This window comes from Natator depressus, chromosome 1 (assembly GCF_965152275.1).
Source record: "Natator depressus isolate rNatDep1 chromosome 1, rNatDep2.hap1, whole genome shotgun sequence".
Taxonomy (NCBI): domain Eukaryota; kingdom Metazoa; phylum Chordata; order Testudines; family Cheloniidae; genus Natator; species Natator depressus.
In genome coordinates, this window is record NC_134234.1 from 13,058,624 (window position 1) to 13,077,861 (window position 19,238).

General features: G+C 48.9%; 1 protein-coding gene across 1 annotated transcript in view; it reads right to left on the minus strand.

The window, feature by feature from the left end:
• Positions 1-6,562, minus strand: part of RELT (RELT TNF receptor) — a 79,301-nt gene extending 72,739 nt beyond the window's left edge. Inside the window, exon 1 of the mRNA XM_074942922.1 lies at positions 6,418-6,562. The gene's annotated coding sequence lies outside the window, so the exon portion shown is untranslated. The remainder of the gene's footprint in view (positions 1-6,417) is intronic.
• Positions 6,563-19,238: the final 12,676 nt, after the last annotated feature.

Genomic DNA, 19,238 nt, shown 5'->3' on the forward strand with positions numbered 1-19,238 from the left:
TCTTCCCTTGGGGGTTTGGTTTCCTGAGCAACTGGAGGTATCTGCCGGAGCCTACCCAGGCACCCAGCCGAAGGAAACTGAGGGGTCTTTGTTACTCCTCCTCACAGATCTCTTGGTGGTCACAGGCCGGCAGGAACGCTAGCACAATCATAAGTGTCCTCAGTTAAACACGGGAGGGTTAAGGAAAGACCGTGAAAAGCATGTTACTGACAGGGCTGTTTTGGAAGCTGACAGCTGTTACTGCAATGCAGATCCCCACGCAGAGTCTGTAAGAGATCAGAGTCTGTAGGAGATCGTTGTAATCCCACCAAGGGCGGGGAGTTAAGTTCTGTTAAAAGAGGACTACCTGTAAAGTTATCCCCCCTGAGGCTGGGGAGTACAGTTATTGCTCCAGAGTCAACAGGACGCCAAGCTCCTGATCTCTCCAGTCATGCAGCTCTGGGGGAGAGGAGAGAGTTAAACTGCGTGGAGTGAAATAAAGGAGTGCTGGATACTATAGCCCCTTCCCTGAACTAAAGGGAGAATCTCTGGTGGCAGTATAGGGCCTGACACACAGTAGAGCAGTTCTGAATCCGTCCAGTGGAGGGCAATGCAGCACACAAACACTACCCAGTTCACTACAGTATTAAACTCTACAATCACCTCCTGGCTTGCACACGTGCCCTGTAAGGATTTGAGGGAGGAGGACTGATGGTCATTCTAAAATAACTGCATCTTCAAATTGCAATGCAGCATTTAGCTGACACGTGTTATGTGTGATCTGGATTATCATAGCCATAATCACGGAGCACTGCTCCCCACTTTGCACCCCATTGTGCTAGCAGCTGTACACACACACAGCAAGATGACTACCCCTGCCCAAGGAGCTTACAATCTACGTATAATACACGTGACTAGTATACAGTCTAGTCCATGTGTATACAGTGATAGGGGTACAGGCTGTTAGAATGGATTGAGACAATCAGACTGGACCAATGATCCGTCAAGGCCAGTAGTCTGTTGGATGCAGTGGTCTCCCTTTGACAAAACAAAAAGCAAGTCGTGTGTACTAGTAACATCGGGTTCGGTCATGCACTTGCTAATGGGCCCACACAGAAGGGACTTCAATTACCCCACATACAGGCTAGCCACATGCTATGTTTCCCAGCAGCTCTGATTCATCCCCTCTGTGGGGAGGGTTACCCAAGAGGGTTCTTTCTAGTCTGAACCCTGCAGGGATGGGCCTTTATTAGCTCCCATGGGAGATAATTCCACAGCCTAACAGAGCAAGCAAGCCTGCTCCCTGGAGCTTTATTTCCCTTAGGCAGAAGAACGGTTTGGTGGTGGCAGAGAACATGTAGTTCCAGGCTGTGCCTTGGCTTTCAGCAGCACCAGCTGGAACTTCAGTGAGCTGCACTGATCACATTTTCCTTCCTGTCCCCATTTTCTAATGGGAAAGCACACACTTCCCACATGATCCATGTACAGGGGCCTGAAAGCTACAGCAGAGCGTCCAGTAACAGGCAGCCAACCCACACTTCAGGGATGCTGGGAAAACAAGCCCATAGACACCACCCCCCTACCCCCACCCACATGGTTTCAGCCACCTGAGGAGTCAATTCCAAGAACTTGGGTGCCAGGAACTCCTGGGCCCTACTCCCATCTCTGCCACTGACTCACTCACTGGCCTTGGGCAAATCACAATGCTACCTCGATTACCCCACCTGTAAAACTGCAAGGTTACTAATTATCTACACCACAGGGATGTTGTGAGTAATTAGCAATTAGCTTTGCTGAGGGCACTACATAAATTCCAAGTATAATCAGCCTAGTGAGGCAGTGTGACCTAGGGGATAGAGCACTGGACTTGGTCTCAGGAGACCTAGGCTATTACTGACCCTGCCACTGGCCTGTTGGGTGATCCTGGGTCACACTGTGCCTCTCCCCATTTATAAAGTGGGGATGCCGAGCAGGTAGGGTCTGAGTCTGGGATCATAATGATCCCCTCTTCTGGCCTAGTCTATCTTCTGATTATTCCTGTTTCTGCATCAATAAGGATGAAAGCATGCACACACACACACACGCACCGAATAGAAGGTTGCTGCAACCTACATATGCTGGGCGCACTCCTGCCAGAAGTCAGACCAAGGTATGAGTGGTGTGTTACCTCACTTTTCAAAGAGGGGAGAAGCTAGGACATCATCCCAAAGGCCCACAGCCTTTGAACAGTCAGATTCAAATTCAGGCCTGGGGAAGGAGGGACGCACACCCACTTACACCAAGACGGAGACCTCAGCGTTCATAGCCCCATGACATTCCAGTGCTTCAACTGCACACAAAAGTAGCACAGATCCTTTCTGGCACATGTCCCACAAGAAGCCATGAAGTGATCAGTGGCGCAGGATTCATGCAGCATAATAACTAAGGGGAGGAGAAAACCCTGCATTTAAAAAGCTATTTTTCCTGCAACAATCCCAGCTTTTAGACAGATCCATTACCTTGTGCATACAGGAGTAAGCTTTAGGGATTTTGGGTTTCTCTAGATTGCCAAAATTAGAGATTTTACTCCCAGTAGGGACACCTTTGTGTTATACACCCTTCTCTCCTCACTGGAAATCTCTGTATGAAGAGGATTACTTAGTACAACACAGCAGAAATACTAAAAGAGCTGGGACCAAAATAGCTTTCCACTTGCTGATGTGATGGTTGCCATTTTGGCCAACACCAGGGAACTCCAGAGCTAAAAACACAGATCTCTGGCTGGGGTTATAACTCAAGCTGTAAAGAGCATGGCTCTTTAACACATGTGCAGCCTCTGTGGATTGGGTACAGAGGTAGGGACACAATCCAAATTGATCAGTGGATTACACAGACATGCTTTGCCAAACCTCCCAGTCCTTGCTAAAGGCAATTGGGAGGTTGTCCAAGTCTTGGGTACGAGGATTACAGGATCCTTTTGGTCACCCATGGAACAGGTTTGCCTAATCTTGCTCCCCTCCCCATATGGACGAGTAAATATCAACAGCTCGATGTCTAGTTGGCAGCCAGTATCAAGTGGAGTGCCCCAGGGGTCGGTCCTGGGGCCAGTTTTGTTCAACATCTTTATTAATGATCTGGAGGATGGGATGGATTGCACCCTTAGCAAGTTCACAGATGACACTGAATGGGGGAAAGAGGTAGATACGCTGGAGGGTAGGGACAGGGTCCAGAGTGACCTAGACAAATTGGAGGTTCAACAAGGACAAGTGCAGAGTCCTGCACTTAGGAAGGAAGAATCCCAGGTACCGCTACAGACTAGGGACCGAGTGGCTAAGCAGCAGTTCTGCAGAAAATGACCTAGAGATTACAGTGGACGAGAAGCTGGATACGAGTCAGCAGTGTGCCCTTGTTACCAAGAAGGCCAACAGCATATTGGGCTGTATTAGTAGGAGCATTACCAGCAGATCGAGGGAAGTGATCATTCCCCTCTCTTCGGCACTGGTGAGGCGACACTTGGAGTACTGTGTCCAGTTTTGGTTCCCTGCATGACAGAAGGGATGTGGACAAATTGCCAGTGATGGGATGTTATATGGGGTGGGATCTGAGTTACTCTAGAGAATTCTTTCCTGGGTGTCTGGCTGGTGAATCTTGCCCACATGCTCAGAGTTCAGCTGATCACCGTATTTGGGGTCAGGAAGGAATTTTCCTCCAGGGCAGATTGGAAGAGGCCCTGGGGGTTTTTCGCCTTCCTCTATAGCATGGGGCACAGGTCACTTGCTGGAGGATTCTCTGCACCTTGAAGTTTTTAAGCCATGATTTGAGGACTTCAATAGCTCAGACATAGGTGAGAGGTTTATTGCAGGAGTGGGTGGGTGAGATTCTGTGGCCTGCATTGTGCAGGAGGTCAGACTAGATGATCATAATGGTCCCTTCTGACCTTAATATCTATGAGAGAGTCCAGCAGAGGGCAACAAAAATGATTAGGGGGCTGGAGCACATGACTTATGAGGAGAGGCTGAGGGAACTGGGATTATTTATTTAGTCTACAGAAGAGAAAAGTGAGGGGGGATTTGATAGCAGCCTTCAACTACCTGAAGGGGGGTTCCAAAGAGGATGGAGCTTGGTTGTTCTCAGTGACGGCAGATGACAGAACAAGGAGCAATGGTCTCAAGTTGCAGTGGGGGAGGTCTAGGTTGGATATTAGGAAACACTTTCACTAGGAGGGTGGTGAAGCACTGGAATGGGTTACCTAGGGAGGTGGTGGAATCTCCATCCTTAGAGGTTTTGAAGGCCCAGCTTGACAAAGCCCTGGCTGGGATGATTTAGTTGGGGATTGGTACTACTTTGAGCAGGGGGTTGGACTAGATGACCTCCTGAGGTCTCTTCCAACCCTAATCTTCTATGATTCTATTAGCACCTTGGAGAAGGTGCTAAAGATCTAGCCCCATCTTGACATGGTTTGAGACTCATGATCACTTATTTTCAAAAAGGGACAATTCTTGCTAAAAGAAACTTTGCAAATACAGAGGAGAGCGAAGGGATTGGAACGCAAGTGATAAGGTACCTCTCCTCCCCTTCTCCCTGCTGACCCTCAGCCCACCCTGTCATTTACAGGCACGCAGACTTCACAGCCGAGTCAAGCTAAGCATTCTTTCCAGAACCCACTGCACACAAACTGCCCACCAATATCCCTGTTAACAGAGCCTCTCATCTTTTAAGGACCACTTGGGGTTTTTTTTTTTTAAAAACAGGTCAGGCAGCACTTCGAAGTGGGAAAAGAAAGCCGGGGGACAGTCAGTAGCAGGCGCTGGAGTTCCTGCTGCTCCCAGCAACCTACAGAGGTTACATCTCTGACTTGCAACCTCTAGCAAACAAAGCGAGACTGCACCGCAGAGTTTGCTGCAGCTGCTGTTTCACAGCATCCCCCAAGCCCTGACTGATGGGCAGCAGAAGCCTTTCCTGGCTCAGATGCAGACCGGGATCATGTAAGTTAGAGGCAGGCACCACAGAACATGCGCAAATTACTACCTTGATGTACTAACAGTGAATCAACAAAAAGAAAAGGAGGACTTGTGGCACCATAGAGACTAACCAATTTATTTGAGCATAAGCTTTTGTGAGCTACAGCTCACTTCATCGGAATTGGAATGCATCTGATGAAGTGAGCTGTAGCTCACGAAAGCTCATGCTCAAATAAATTGGTTAGTCTCTAAGGTGCCACAAGTCCTCCTTTTCTTTTTGCAAATACAGACTAACACGGCTGTTACTCTGAAACCAGTGAATCAACAGTTCTTTCCTTCCCTCCTCTTACAAGGTCGGTTTCCTTAACTGTTTCAACCCTTGCACGGTGAGCTCCCTTGCACCATTATTCAAGGAAACGAGCAACACAGAAGGGCCTGTACTTAGCTCCCGCTCAGGGAAGTGCAAGATCTCAGGGGCCACCCATTTGTTGATAAAATGTACCACACAGGAATACGATACAGATCCCCAAGGAGTCAGCGGAGGGAATTAGGTCACTCATACTCTGAGTATCTCTAGCTACAGCATCTCGGGGTCTGATCTTCTAGGCGGCCTCCAGACCCCAGCTGGTTAAACAAAACAGGGTCGCCACTGTAAGTTTAGAGTAACAGTCCTTCCCAGCTGGTTTTGCTATGCCAGAATGATCGTTTAATTCATAGCTCCGGCCATATAAACAGATACAGGGGCCGTTAAACAGCGGATGTTTGGAAACTCTGCCTGCTCTCACTTTCCCAGCCCAGGTGCCCGCAAAACAACTGGGACCCACCTCAGCTACCGGCATAAAACAAACAGAGGGTTGGAAAAGAAGGATCACGACACAGCCAGGGCTCCTAAACCCGGACTCATTAGCCTTCTATTTCACTCCATCACGAACCCCCCTCCCCCCCCCTCCCCAAGAATAGGGGACTCTAAACCAGTTCATACTCAACAGATCAGCGAGACATCACGCCAGCCGGCCCCCAGCAAATACTTCAGTGCGTGTTTAAAATAAAAGTTACCCAGCCACGAAATGCCAATGGGGTGAAAGGAGGGTTTAGGATTTTGCCCCCGTGCAGTTTTCTATCTCGCCACCGCACAGCTAATGCCAACTCCTAGAGCCGGGGAGCGGGAGAGAATAAATGAAGGGAACTACAGCAGATTTTCCTCAACTTACTTTTCCTGCCCTATGTTAGAGGGGACCCAGCTAGGGGCTACGAGGCGCAGTGGGCCAGGGACTCCGCTCGCAAACCAGCCCCCAGAAAACCAGCCCCGTGTCTGAGCAGATGACAACTGCTCGGAACACGCCATCCTTCGCGGGAAGGGGCGTGGGGCTCAGGAGAGCGGCGGGCTGAGGTCTCACAAGCATTACTCCCCCTAGAGCCACTCCTTGAACAACGATTCCCGCAAGCCAGGACCAGCCCCTTGGGCGGATAGACACGGCGATCCCAGCCAGCGCCTTACCTTGAAACGCCTTCCCAGGAGCCGGCTGCCAGATGTAGCCCGGAGCGGAGCCTTGTAATACCCTACAGCCGCGTCCAAAGAGCGTAAGACGGACCCCGACCCAGCGTCGCTCGACCCCCTTATGAATGAAAGGCGCCGGCTGCAAAGTAACAATTTGCCGGGAAGCCCCGCCCCTCTTTATTGCGTCACAATCGAACGGGCCACACCCCAACCTCCGGTGTCTGACCGTTCCAAGCCTCAGCCTCTTCCCCGGCAGAAAGCTGCTTGCTCCGCAGAGCCGCCTTGCGGTGGACGTGGGGCGGGACGGGGTATGGAAGAGGAGGCGAGTCCGGCGGCTGAAAGGCGGATTTCTTCCCCTCGCCCCACAAAGATCGCTGCAGATCAAGCGTCCAGGCTTTTGGTCCAGCGGATTCTCTAAAGTTCCAGCGAGTTAGGAGAACCAGCAACTCCTGAGGCCGAGCAGTGGGGAGGTGTAAAGGGAGGAGGCACAGAGAGAGCCCCAGATTTTTGGGAAGGGGTAGCGAGGGCAAAAAATCTCTGGGCCTAGTGTCTCCTGCTTTGTGCAGAGGTTGACCCCCATCTTGGGCACAATAGGTTCCCACTCTGCCCAGGTGCAAAGGACTGCCCCATGGAGCAACTTGCCAGGGGATCAGGAATGGCCACTGCTGCCCAATGGACACAGGATCCAACCCCATCCCACACCCAGCCCTAGTCTTCCACAGGCCTCTGACAAACACCTGAGGAGGTCGGTCTCTGTTTGAGCACTTTAGCAACACTTGGATAGCTGGTCACATCAATGGAGTCTCTTTGAACTCAATTGGCTGCACAAGGCACTTGAGGTCAGGGCCTGATTCTCCTCTCACTCACACTTGTTTAAGTAACTCCATGGACTTGCATCCGATGAAGTGAGCTGTAGCTCACGAAAGCTTATGCTCAGATAAATTGGTTAGTCTCTAAGGTGCCACAAGTCCTCCTTTTCTTTTTGCGAATACAGACTAACACGGCTGCTACTCTGAATCCATGGACTTTGTCTTTTTTGGTACTCAAGGCACCCTCCTAACTCAGCATGTCCCAGCTGTTAGTGAATTTATCCTCACAGCACGCCAGGGGGAAAAGTATTACTGTACCTAATTTATACATGGGGGCGGGGGACTGAGACAGATCAGGTGACTTGTCAGACATCATCCAGGAAGGGTTGCAGTCTCCTTTCACTTGACTAGGGTAAGTCAGGAATAACGCCAGTGAAAACAGAGTAGAAGTCTGAAGTCTGTAGCAGAGGTAGGAATTGAACCCAAAGCTATAACCCAAAGGTTTAGATGGGTCTTTTTTTGTGAGCCCGGTTCTCAGCTGAATTCCGTGGAACCTCACTCAGCAGCTGAGAATCTAGCCCTGTCATTTAGAAACAGGTTGCAAGTAGCTTTCTCCATTTCCCCTGATAAATAGGACTGGGGAGACCTCAAGCTAAGCACCTTTCATCCTAGAGCAGCAATACTTTATTCAGGGGGGAGATTTCTGATTTACCCTCATGTGAGAGGAGGATCCCACCCATGGTGTTTACTTGGGCACTCCTTTGAGTTCAGAGTGTCTGCTTCAATTTAACCCAGAGAAAGAACAGGGCTTTCACCCATAAATACAGTAATCCTTTCCCACAGCTCACAAACACACCCAACACCCATTGTTAACTAACCTCTAAACTCAGCCAAACAACACACACACACACACAAAATACATGACAAGCAGGTGGAATGCAGGAGTAATGATGTTTTGAAACCTTCCTTATATAGCAATCTTTCCCACGGGGAGATTATTTTCATACCATTAGTCCTGACTCAGCAATATCAGTTTCATAAGAACATAAGAACGGCCATATTAGGTCAGACCAAAGGTTCATCTAGCCCAGTACCCTGTCTTCCCACACTGGCCAATGCCAGGTGCCCCAGAGGGAATGAACTGAACAGGTCATCATCAAGTGATCCATTCCCTGTCGCCCATTCCCAGCTTCTGCCAAACTTAAAAAAAAATATTAAAGCTCTCCCCTGTCCTAAATCATGAAATGCAATCAGAATACAGTTAGCCACCCATCCTGCCATCATCTGGGAAGTACCATCTTCCCAATAAATTGGACTTTCTAACTAGCTGAGAAAAGTGTTGTCTCCAACTGTTAGGAGGAATGATTCGTTTGGCCAGCTTTGATCACGTCAGTATCCAGGTTAACACCCCATGTCTGGGGGAGGGAGGGGCGGAAGCAAAGCTTTGAATCAGAGAAAGCAGTTGGTAATGTTCCATGGAGCCCAAGGTCCAAAGCCGGAGACCGACAGAGCTTTGTGGATGTCAAGGGAGTTCCACTAGTTTCCACCAGCAAAGCACTTGGTGGTGCAAGAGAACATTCGACACACAGCAGATTTGGTTCAAAGCAAACACCTAGGCTTTTCCCACTTCATAAAACACATCTTGTCATTGTTATTCATGAGAGGCTCCATAGCTCAGTGGACTGGGAGGCAGGAGATCCAAGGTCCATTTTGCCACTGACTTGCTGTGTGACTTAGGTAAGGCACTATTATTAATTTGTATTGTGATGATGCCTAGAAGCTTTAAGCATGGACCCAGGCCACATTTGGTGCTAGGTGCTGTACAAACTCAAAATGGATGATCCCTGCCCCAAACAGTTTACAATCTAAGTCTATGGCAAACCCTTCTGGCAGTCAGAGTTGGCAGCAACAAGAGCTGGGTTGGGGAAACACCACAGACAGGATTCATAACACAAATCATCAGCAAAAGACCCACCCTCAAGTAAGTCTGGCAGTGTCCTTGTCCCCTCAGGGTCTTAAGTCCAGCAACCCAAATGTTACCCCTCCCACAGTTTCTGTTCTTGGTCAGTGCAGCCCCCAGAATTCAGAAGTTCATCTGCAGAGTTTACCTCCCAGTCTGGGTGGAAGTGGGGGGAGGTAAGGGGGGCATCTTAAGTGCTCTGCTGCACAGCCAATTGCGACACCTCTCTGTGGGGTCTTCACTGCCAGCTGCACCTCTCCATCAGCCCCCTGCTACCCACTCCACTCCACTCTGCTATCTGCTGCACCCCCCCAACTTAACACAGTTCTCAGTGAGTTCAGCTCTTTAGCGACTTCAGCTGGTAGCAGGGGAGCCTCAGTGCTGGTGCCCTACTAGCCCACAGGAGGTATAATACTTAGACCTAGGCATCAGTGATTTCAGCTCTGCAGCATGTAACAAGACTTCTAATAGAATAAAAAAATTAGCTCTATAATTACACACTGGTAAGAGAAAGGGATCAATGCCATGCTCCAAGCACCTCCCTACTAGAAACAAATACCTATCCTCAGCATCTCTCAATTCATTGGGTTTTGGAACCCATGTCCCTTGCCTAGCGAGTGCTACTTAGTTGAGGGCAAGTCCCTCCATCATAAAATGCCAAGTACAGTTCTACTGTCCTTGATACACATAACCAGGATAACAATGCTTTATTACTCCTGCCCCAATAACAAAGAGACTGGGGATCCTGCAGCAGCCAAAGTGACCATTTGGGCAAGCAGTCCATCATGCTACGCAGGGTGGGTGTGCCCATGCAAACAAGATCAGTCCCTGAAGTCCTTTTCCACAGCTCACCACCAGATGTCAGGGTAGAGCTCATTCTGACTCTGCTTACACAAGGAAACGATGAGACAGTAAGGTTACCGTTATGCTAGTTAACATTTTTAATCAGTGCCCTGGAAGAAAACACAGAACAGATGACGTTTGCAGATGACAAAACCTGGGGAGTGGCAAATAATGAAGAGGGCAGGTCGCTGGCTCAGAGAGATCTGGATCGCTTGTTAAACTAGGTGCAAGCAAACAATATGCATTTTATTACAGCTAAATGTAACGTATAGATCTAGGAACAAAGACTGTAGGCCACACTTACGGGATGGAGGACTCTCTCCTGGGAAGCAGTGACTCTGAAAAAGATTTGGGGGCATGATGGATAATTAGCTGAACCTGAAGTGGGCTGTAGCCCACGAAAGTTTATGCTCTAATAAATTGGTTAGTCTCCAAGGTGCCACAAGTCCTCCTGTTCTTTTTGCGGATACAGACTAACACGGCTGCTACTCTGAAACCTGACCTCCCAATGTGACGCTGTGGCCAAAAGAGCTAATGTGATCCTGGGATGCATAAACTGCAGAATCTTGATTAGCAGCAGAGAGGATATTTTGGCACTGGTGTGACTGCCGTTGAAATCCTGTGTCCAGTTCTGGTGCCTGTAATTCAAGAAGGGTGTTGATAAATTGGAGGTTTCAGAGAAGAGCCACAAGAATGATTAAAGGAATAGAAAACCTGCCTTAGAGTGATAGACTCAAAGATCTCAATCTATATACCTTAACAAAGAGAAGGGTGATTTGATTCCAGTCTTAAGTACATACATGGGGAACAAGTATTTAATAATGGGCTCTTCAATCTAGCAGAGAGAGGTATAACACAAGCCAATGGCTGGAAGCTGAAGCTAGACAAATTCAGACTGGAAATAAGGTGTAAATTTTTGACAGTGAGGGTAATTAACCTTTGGAACAATTTACCAAGTGTCGTGGTGGATTCTCCATCACTGACAATATTTAAATCAAGGTTGGATGCTTTTCTAAAAGCTCTGCTCTAGGAATTATTTTGGGGAAGTTCAGAGTGGTAGCCGTGTTAGTCTGTATCAGCAAAGACAACAAGGAGTACTTATGGCATCTTAGTGACTCTAAGGTGCCATAAGTACTCCTCATTGTTTTTTCTATGGCCTGTGTTATACAGGAGGTCAGACTAGATGATCACAATGGTCCCGTCTGGCCTTGGAATCTATGAAGTATAGGCCAGCATTTTCTCATTACATCTTGGAAGTACCAGCATCGCCAACCTCAAGCGTTCAGCCATCATGACTTATGCTCCCAAAAAACAAATAAGAGTCTGCTAAAAAGAACCAACAATTTATATTAAAACGTCGCATGATTTTTATTAGCCTTCTGCGTCTTAAGCCTTTCAGATTCGTGACTTCACGCTGCTTTCTGCAGCCAGAAGAGCTGCAAACTTAGGTTTTCATTTTAAATAAAAGCTGAGAGAGATTCTCACATGATCACATAAGTCCTGAGGGAAAAACAAGCAAAAATCTCTATCAACAGGGCATGCACCTCTACTTTGCATAGCAGCTCTACATGCTTTTTGGAGCCTCGATCTCTGTATGACAGGTATGTTCAGGTAAATGGCATTTTACAGTCTCTGTTCAGAAGTTATTGCCCAAGGACCCATCTACACAGGTTTTGTACTGCTATAATCAGTTTATAAACAGACTAGCATGGGCACAGTTACACCAGTATAAAGGTGCTTGTCTAGGGATAGCTCGTTCCCATAAATGTAACTAGTCAGAAACAACCTGGGGTCCCCCTTCTCCTCTCCCTTCCCGAGAAAGGGCAATTGTGAGCTATATCCCCAAAGACATCATGCTTAGAGCTGGTGGGGAAAAATTTACGTTTTCGGTCAAAAATCGATAGTTTCATCACAATCAAAACCTTTCACAGAAACATGTCGATTTCCACAAGCTGTCGACAAAGAGAAGGTCGACCTTTCATTCTGATCAGGTTGTTTTGATTCAATCTGATTGTCTGTTATTTAATATCTTAATACCATATAACAGCCAACACTTTTTGACAGTCCCAAATAGAGTTTGGGGATTTTTGTGGTGCAGGAAATTTCAGCTCCTCATTCCTAATCAGGGAGCTCTTGCCTTCTGTGCAAAATCTTTCTTGGATTGATGAAGCCCCCATCAAGTCCCTCCCCTCCCCATTCACACCCGCATCTATTAGCTACTCAAGCCAGGTCTCCTACAGGCTGGGAAGGAAGAGAGGTCATTATTTCTAGTTTTAACTACTCCAGGGGTAGGGCCAGATTCCCTCCTAGACAGATAACTCTCTCCTCCCCCATCACCTTAGGGCAGGTGCTACACAGACCAGCTGCCAACTGCCCAGCACGAAATCCCAGACAGGAATAATGACCTCTGTCTTTGTTCCAGGCCTCCTGCTATTCCAACTTCTGTGGCCTTTCATGGCTACCAGGTAGGACTTGTTTTGCTTGCTCTGGCCCAGCAGGGCTTTTAAGAGCAATTAAGTTTCAAAGGGGCTAGTGATCTGTGAGACTTTGAGCACTCAGCTCCCTCCCATTTCCAGAGAGTGCCAAGCTTTCGGCCCTTCTAGCATTTTGGCCCATAGTTCTGTGCATGACAAGCCACCAGTGGGTTAGGGTCCAGCTGCAGTGAAGTATGGAGATTCTCAGACAGAAGGTCCGACACAGCAAACCCGAAAACGATCGGCTGGGACGTGGGTCCCTCTCCTGCAAACATTTCTTCCTGGATCACTTCGTGCTCATGAGAAGGCCCACCATTCCCCTGTACTCACAGAAAGAAACCTTAATTTTCAGCTGGTATTTGATAGTCTTGTAAAATGTAGCTCAGGGCGGTGGGATCTTTTTCGGTCTCCTAAGCTAGGGAGGCAGCACGGTCTCCAGGGAACGGGGCCTGTGACTAGGACTTGGGAGACCTGGGTTCTGGTCTCAGCTCTGCCCCTGATCTGCTGGGTGACCTTGGGCAAGTCCCTTCACCTCTCCTTGTCTGTTTCAGGGCAGGGACCTCGAATGTACAGCACCTGGCATAAGGGGGCTCCCAGCTCATTTGTAGCTCCGAGATCTATAAACTCTAAAACAGGTGCCTAAGCCTGCTCAGGGCTGGAACTGGAGACCTCTGTGCGCAGGAATTGGTCTGAGTAAGCCAGGAGGGACGCTCTCCGCTGGGCCCAGTGCCCTAGCATGGACACTGGAGCACTGTGCTGCTGAGGGTGCCATCTTTCAGGAGAGATGGGAAACCTCGCTGGCAGCTGCTTTGAGATTCCATGGCACCTTTTACACACCCCATGGTTTCAGTGAGAACTTATTCTTCACTTCCTGGCTTGAGTAGTTGCATTGCTGGGTGCTGTTACACAGCTGGTGCGTTCCACCCCAGAGGAGGTGGCATGTCAGTGCTGCTGTATTGACACCCTGTCATTGGTAAAAGGCTTGTGGATCCTAAATCCTCATAATTAACACCCCAGTAAACTTTGGGGAGCAGGTGAAGAGGCCTAAAGACTGCAGCCTAGGTCCCCCGCATGCCCCATGTTGCCTTCTCCTGCTGCCACTGCTCCACTAGCCCTTGGGCTGTCAGTGAAGCATATTGAGCTGACCCCATAACAGGGAATAAAATCCACTGGCACATTGGAGGAGCTGTCACAGGCCAGCAGCCTCCTGGGCTGACAGGGCTCTGAGCTGCAGCTGCAGGTGGGAGGAGAGGCGGGAGTGGGACTGCAGCATCTGTTAAACAGAGAACGAGAGTGGCAAACACTCCACTTGCCCATGTGTCACTTGGAGAACCCAGCTCAGAATGGCTCAGCTGCCTGGGGAACAGCAGCTGGGGTAGGCAAATGGAAAGGGATGAAAGGCCAGAGACAGCTCCAGGGTCTTAGTCCTAGTGCTGGGAAGGCTTCTGGGCTCTCCGTGTGGAGAGATTCCAGTGCAATCAGATTAAGCATGTAACAGACACCGTGACTCCCTGACCCCAATCCCAGCTGCCCCATCAGGCTTTGGGGTTCTGGACAGGACTTTGGTTGTCCAGTCAGTAGATCTGACCCGACACTGTCAGATCCCCTTTTCGACTGGACTTTCTGGTCAAAAACCGGACGCCTGGCAACCCTAGTCTCCCCAGGGTGCAAAGGACCCACAGCCTGAGTCTCTCTTAGGCAGTTTTATTTGCCAACCGGAAGCCAGCAGGACAGACAGTTCAACAAGTCGCCCTGGGCTACAACTCCCAGAGCATTCTTCCCCGGCACCACTCAAGTTCTCACTGCCTCCCCTCCAATAGCCCTGCTCCCTGCAGCTTCCTACCTCAGCCTCACTGGCTCTCCCCTGCCCCAGGGCCAGGGCCAGGGCCTCTTTCAAAGCCCCATCTGAATCAGCACAGGTGTTCTGGCCCTGCTCCCTCTTAAAGGGCCAGTTTCACCCTGTGACATGCAGGTTCAACGGGTAGGGCCAGCGAGATGGCATCAGATCCACATTGCCATGTGCCAACAGCTAATGTAACCTCGTGCTTTGAGAGCTGTGTAGCCATTTAAAAGGCCTAATTGGAAGTTTCTGCTTGAGCATGCACTTCTCATTGGAGACCTCTGGTCCCGGTACCACTCTGGGAACTGGAGATGAAGCACTTGAAAGCATCATGGTGCAACCTCTTCCCTGGTGAAACAGAACCAGCTTCAGTGGGCTCACACTGGGGATGAGTAAGGCCCCATGTCTCACCGTACTACAGAAACAAGTGCACTGTATCGCCGGCGACACTCCACCCCAGAGAGGGCTGCATTTCAGAGGAGCTGTATGTATCTAGCGTGTGGAGTGCTTTGGGATCCTTTGGGCTGGAAGGATCGAAAGAAGTGTAAATACTGTAATTAACTGTAGGGTGAATGTGTGAGATATTGCCACCTTGTGGTTGGAGACCACACTTCTGTAATTAGAAGAAAAGGAGGACTTGTGGCACCTCAGAGACTAACCAATTTATCTGAGCATAAACTTTCATGAGCTACAGCTCACTTCATCGGATGCATGCAGTGAAAAATACAATGGGAAGATTTTATATACACAGAGAACATGAAACAATGGGTGTTACCAATACACACTGTAACCAGAGTGATCCGGTAAGGTGAGCTATTACCAACAGGAGAGAAAAAAACCTTTTGTAGTGATAATCAAGGTGGGCCATTTCCAGCAGTTGACAAGAACATGTGAGGAACAGTAAGTGACGGGGGGGGGGGGGGAATAAACATGGGGAAATAGTTTTACTTTGTGTAATGACACATCCACTCCCAGTCTTTATTCAAGCCTAAGTTAATGATGTCCAGTTTGCAAATTAATTCCAATTCAGCAGTATCTCCTTGGAGTCTGTTTTTGAAGTTTTTTTGTTGAAGAATTGCCACTTTTAGGTCTGTAATCGAGTGACCAGAGAGACTGAAGTGTTCTCTGACTGGTTTTTGAATGTTATAATTCTTGACATCTGATTTGTGTCCATTTATTCTTTTACGTAGAGACTGTCCAGTTTTACCAATGTACATGGCAGAGGGGCATTGCTGGCACATGATGGCATAGATCACATTGGTGGATGTGCAGGTGAACGAGCCTCTGGTAGTGTGGCTGATGTGATTAGGCCCTATGATTGCCTCCAGCTTTCATCCAGACCACACCACACGGTCCATTGTCTATAGCCAAGCTCTGTGATACAACCGCATTTGCTCCAACCCCTCAGACAGAGACAAACACCTACAAGATCTCTATCAAGCATTCTTACAACTACAATACCCACCTGCTGAAGTGAGAGAACAGATTGACAGAGCCAGAAGAGTTCCCAGAAGTCACCTACTACAGGACAGGCCCAACAAAGAAAATAACAGAACGCCACTAGCCGTCACCTTCAGCCCCCAACTAAAACCTCTCCAACGCATCATCAAAGATCTACAACCTATCCTGAAGGACGACCCATCACTCTCACAGATCTTGGGAGACAGGCCAGTCCTCGCTTACAGACAGCCCCCCAACCTGAAGCAAATACTCACCAGCAACCACACACCACACAACAGAACCACTAACCCAGGAACCTATCCTTGCAACAAAGCCCGTTGCCAACTGTGTCCACATATCTATTCAGGGGACACCATCATAGGGCCTAATCACATCAGCCACACTATCAGAGGCCCGTTCACCTGCACATCTACCAATGTGATATATGCCATCATGTGCCAGCAATGCCCCTCTGCCATGTACATTGGTCAAACTGGACAGTCTCTACGTAAAAGAATAAATGGACACAAATCAGAAGTCAAGAATTATAACATTCAAAAACCAGTTGGAGAACACTTGAATCTCTCTGGTCACTCGATTACAGACCTAAAAGTTGCAATTCTTCAACAAAAAAACTTCAAAAACAGACTCCAAGGAGAGACTGCTGAATTGGAATTAATTTGCAAACTGGACACCATTAATTTAGGTTTGAATAAAGACTGGGAGTGGATGTGTCATTACACAAAGTAAAACTATTTCCCCATGTTTATTCCCCCCCCAACCCCGACTGTTCCTCAGATGTTCTTGTCAACTGCTGGAAATGGCCCACCTTGATTATCACTACAAAAGGTTCCCCGCCCCCGCTCTCCTGCTGGTAATAGCTCACCTTACCTGATCACTCTCATTACAGTGTGTATGGTAACACCCATTGTTTCAGGTTCTCTGTGTATACAAAATCCTCCCCACTGTGTTTTCCACTGAATGCATCCGATGAAGTGAGCTGTAGCTCACGAAAGCTTATGCTCAAATAAATTGGTTAGTCTCTAAGGTGCCACAAGTCCTCCTTTTCTTTTTGCGGATACAAACTAACATGGCTGCTTCTCTGAAACCTGACTTCTGTAGTTGTGGGGCTTATGACGCACAGATGAGGAGATTTCCGTTAGCTCAAAAGTTAGGGGCAGATGCTTTTGGAGCAGTCGGCTCAGTGTTCCATCCTGGTAACCACTGTGAAGTTCTGAACAGCTGGGTGCACCAAACCAGAGATCAAAGGCTACCACCGATTTGTTAAATATTACAAGTCAGCCCCTGCAGAGCCTTCTCCCACACTGAGGGGAAGCTCAGAGCTGTGCGAGAGAGATGCCTTCACAGCTAATGCACTCCTGACCTGCATTCACCTGCCTGATGAGGTTTAGTTCAATTAACCTTGTATCAACTTTTAATCCAGACTTGTGGGCTCCCTCTGGGGCTTCTGACCAGCAAATTCAGACTGTGTTCACAAGGGACGAGGCACATGGGCGGCCAGGGATGCTTTGCACGCTGCCCTCTAACCCAAAGGCGCATTGGTCGCAGTTCCTTCCTGCCTTAGCCCCAGGCCCCCGCTGCGCGGCCGACCAGACTTTTAACGGCCCGGTTGTCAGTGCCAACCGGAGCCGCCAGGGTCCTTTTCAACGGGGCGTTCCGGTAAAAAAACAGACACATGGGAACCCTAATCCTCAGCCAGAGACCCCACAACCAGCTCTGCTCCCAGCTCTTTTATTTCCCTGCCCCCAGTCCCAGCATGCCCTGCCGACAGTTCCCAGGGGCCCTCTGGGAATTGCACCACCCAGAATCTCGGTTCTGGGCTGAAATGGGATGAGGGCCGAGCTTGGCTGGAGCCTCCCTTAAAGGGCCGGCCTGCCCTGTCACAATCTCTAGTGGCAACATGGACGTTAAGTGATTAGCCGCTGCAAGTCAGTGGCAGAGCCAGTCCCAGAAACCAGATCCCTGACTCTTGGTCCCCTGGGCTATCCACAAGCCCAGCCAGCTTTGCTACAGCACCTCGGGATAAGAACAGATAACATGGCTACTGCCAGCGTGTTTGTGACAAGGGCTCTGCAGCAGGCATTGGCTTGGCTTATAGTATCTCTGCAAAACACTGGCAGGTTAATTACCCAGGGCCTGATCCTGCTAAATGCTGAGAGCCCTGATAACCCACTGAAAACTATGGGAGTTGGGGGTGCTCCTTGGCTCACAGCTGTGGATCCCCCAGCATCCGGTTGGAAAAGGGGACCTGAGGAGCAGTATGTTTCTGAAGAGCACGGTATTTTCCCTTAAATAATACAAGGGGAGAAAAGTGCAGGTGTAGAGATGTTACGGGGAGATGAAGACACCGGCTGGAGAGATAATAGACATGGTCTGGGATTAAAATGCTTTTCTTCATGGTCCCAAAGCTACAAATCTGGGGCTACCTCCTGCCCTTCACCTACAGGTGAGAGGCAGCATGGGTTAATGGGTAGTGCACTGGGCTGGGACTTGGGGGATTACGTTTTGAGTCCTGTCTCTGCTGTGTAGTCTTGAGCAAGTTACTACCCCCCTCTGTGCCTGTTTTCCCATCCGTCTTGTCTAGACTGAGAACTCTTTGGGAGCTGCGGCTGTCTCTCACGATGTGTATGTACAGTGCCTAGCACAATGGGGCCCTGATCTCACTGGGGTCTTCTGGGTGCTGCTGAAATAGCAAATAATAACGGGCTGCTCCCACCATTGTAAATGGGAGTGATATGTAACCTGCAATCCCTGGTGTGGTGGCTCTGGGAGGTGCATCTTTCTTCCACAGAGAACATGAAACACTGGGTGTTACCATAAAGCTTATGCTCTAATAAATTGGTTAGTCTCTAAGGTGCCACAAGTCCTCCTTTTCTTTTTGCGGATACAGATTAACACAGCTGCTACTCTGAAACCATCTTTCTTCCGTTAATTCTCCTGCCAGCGCAACTGCGGAGCAGCAAATACATGGTAGAGAGTTTCACGGGGTGTGTGTGTGTGCGTGTAACTGCCATGCAACCGCCATGATGCCTGCCCTCCTCTCGCTAAGAGGGGAGACTATGGTGTATCATGGGAGATGTAGACCAGGCACTATGCTGGCATTTCAAAATCCAAATATTTCAATGAAAACTCAACATTTTCCACAGAAAAAGGCCCCATTTCTTATTGTTCACTGCTTAGATGCTGGATACCCTAAGATAGCGGCAACCCACACTGGGAGAGTGGAGGTCTTTGTCCCCCACTAGTGACTGCTCTAAATATTAGACTTATGAACCTGCTGAAGATAGTGGCTTGCCAGGCTTAGACCTTTAGTTCGAGCAATAGTGTTTCCTGCTTTTAGAGCTGAAGGACATTGATTCAAACCCCGCTATCACTTACGAACTGCCACAACAGGACGAAGGAAAAGAACACACACAGATTTGGGCTCTGACATC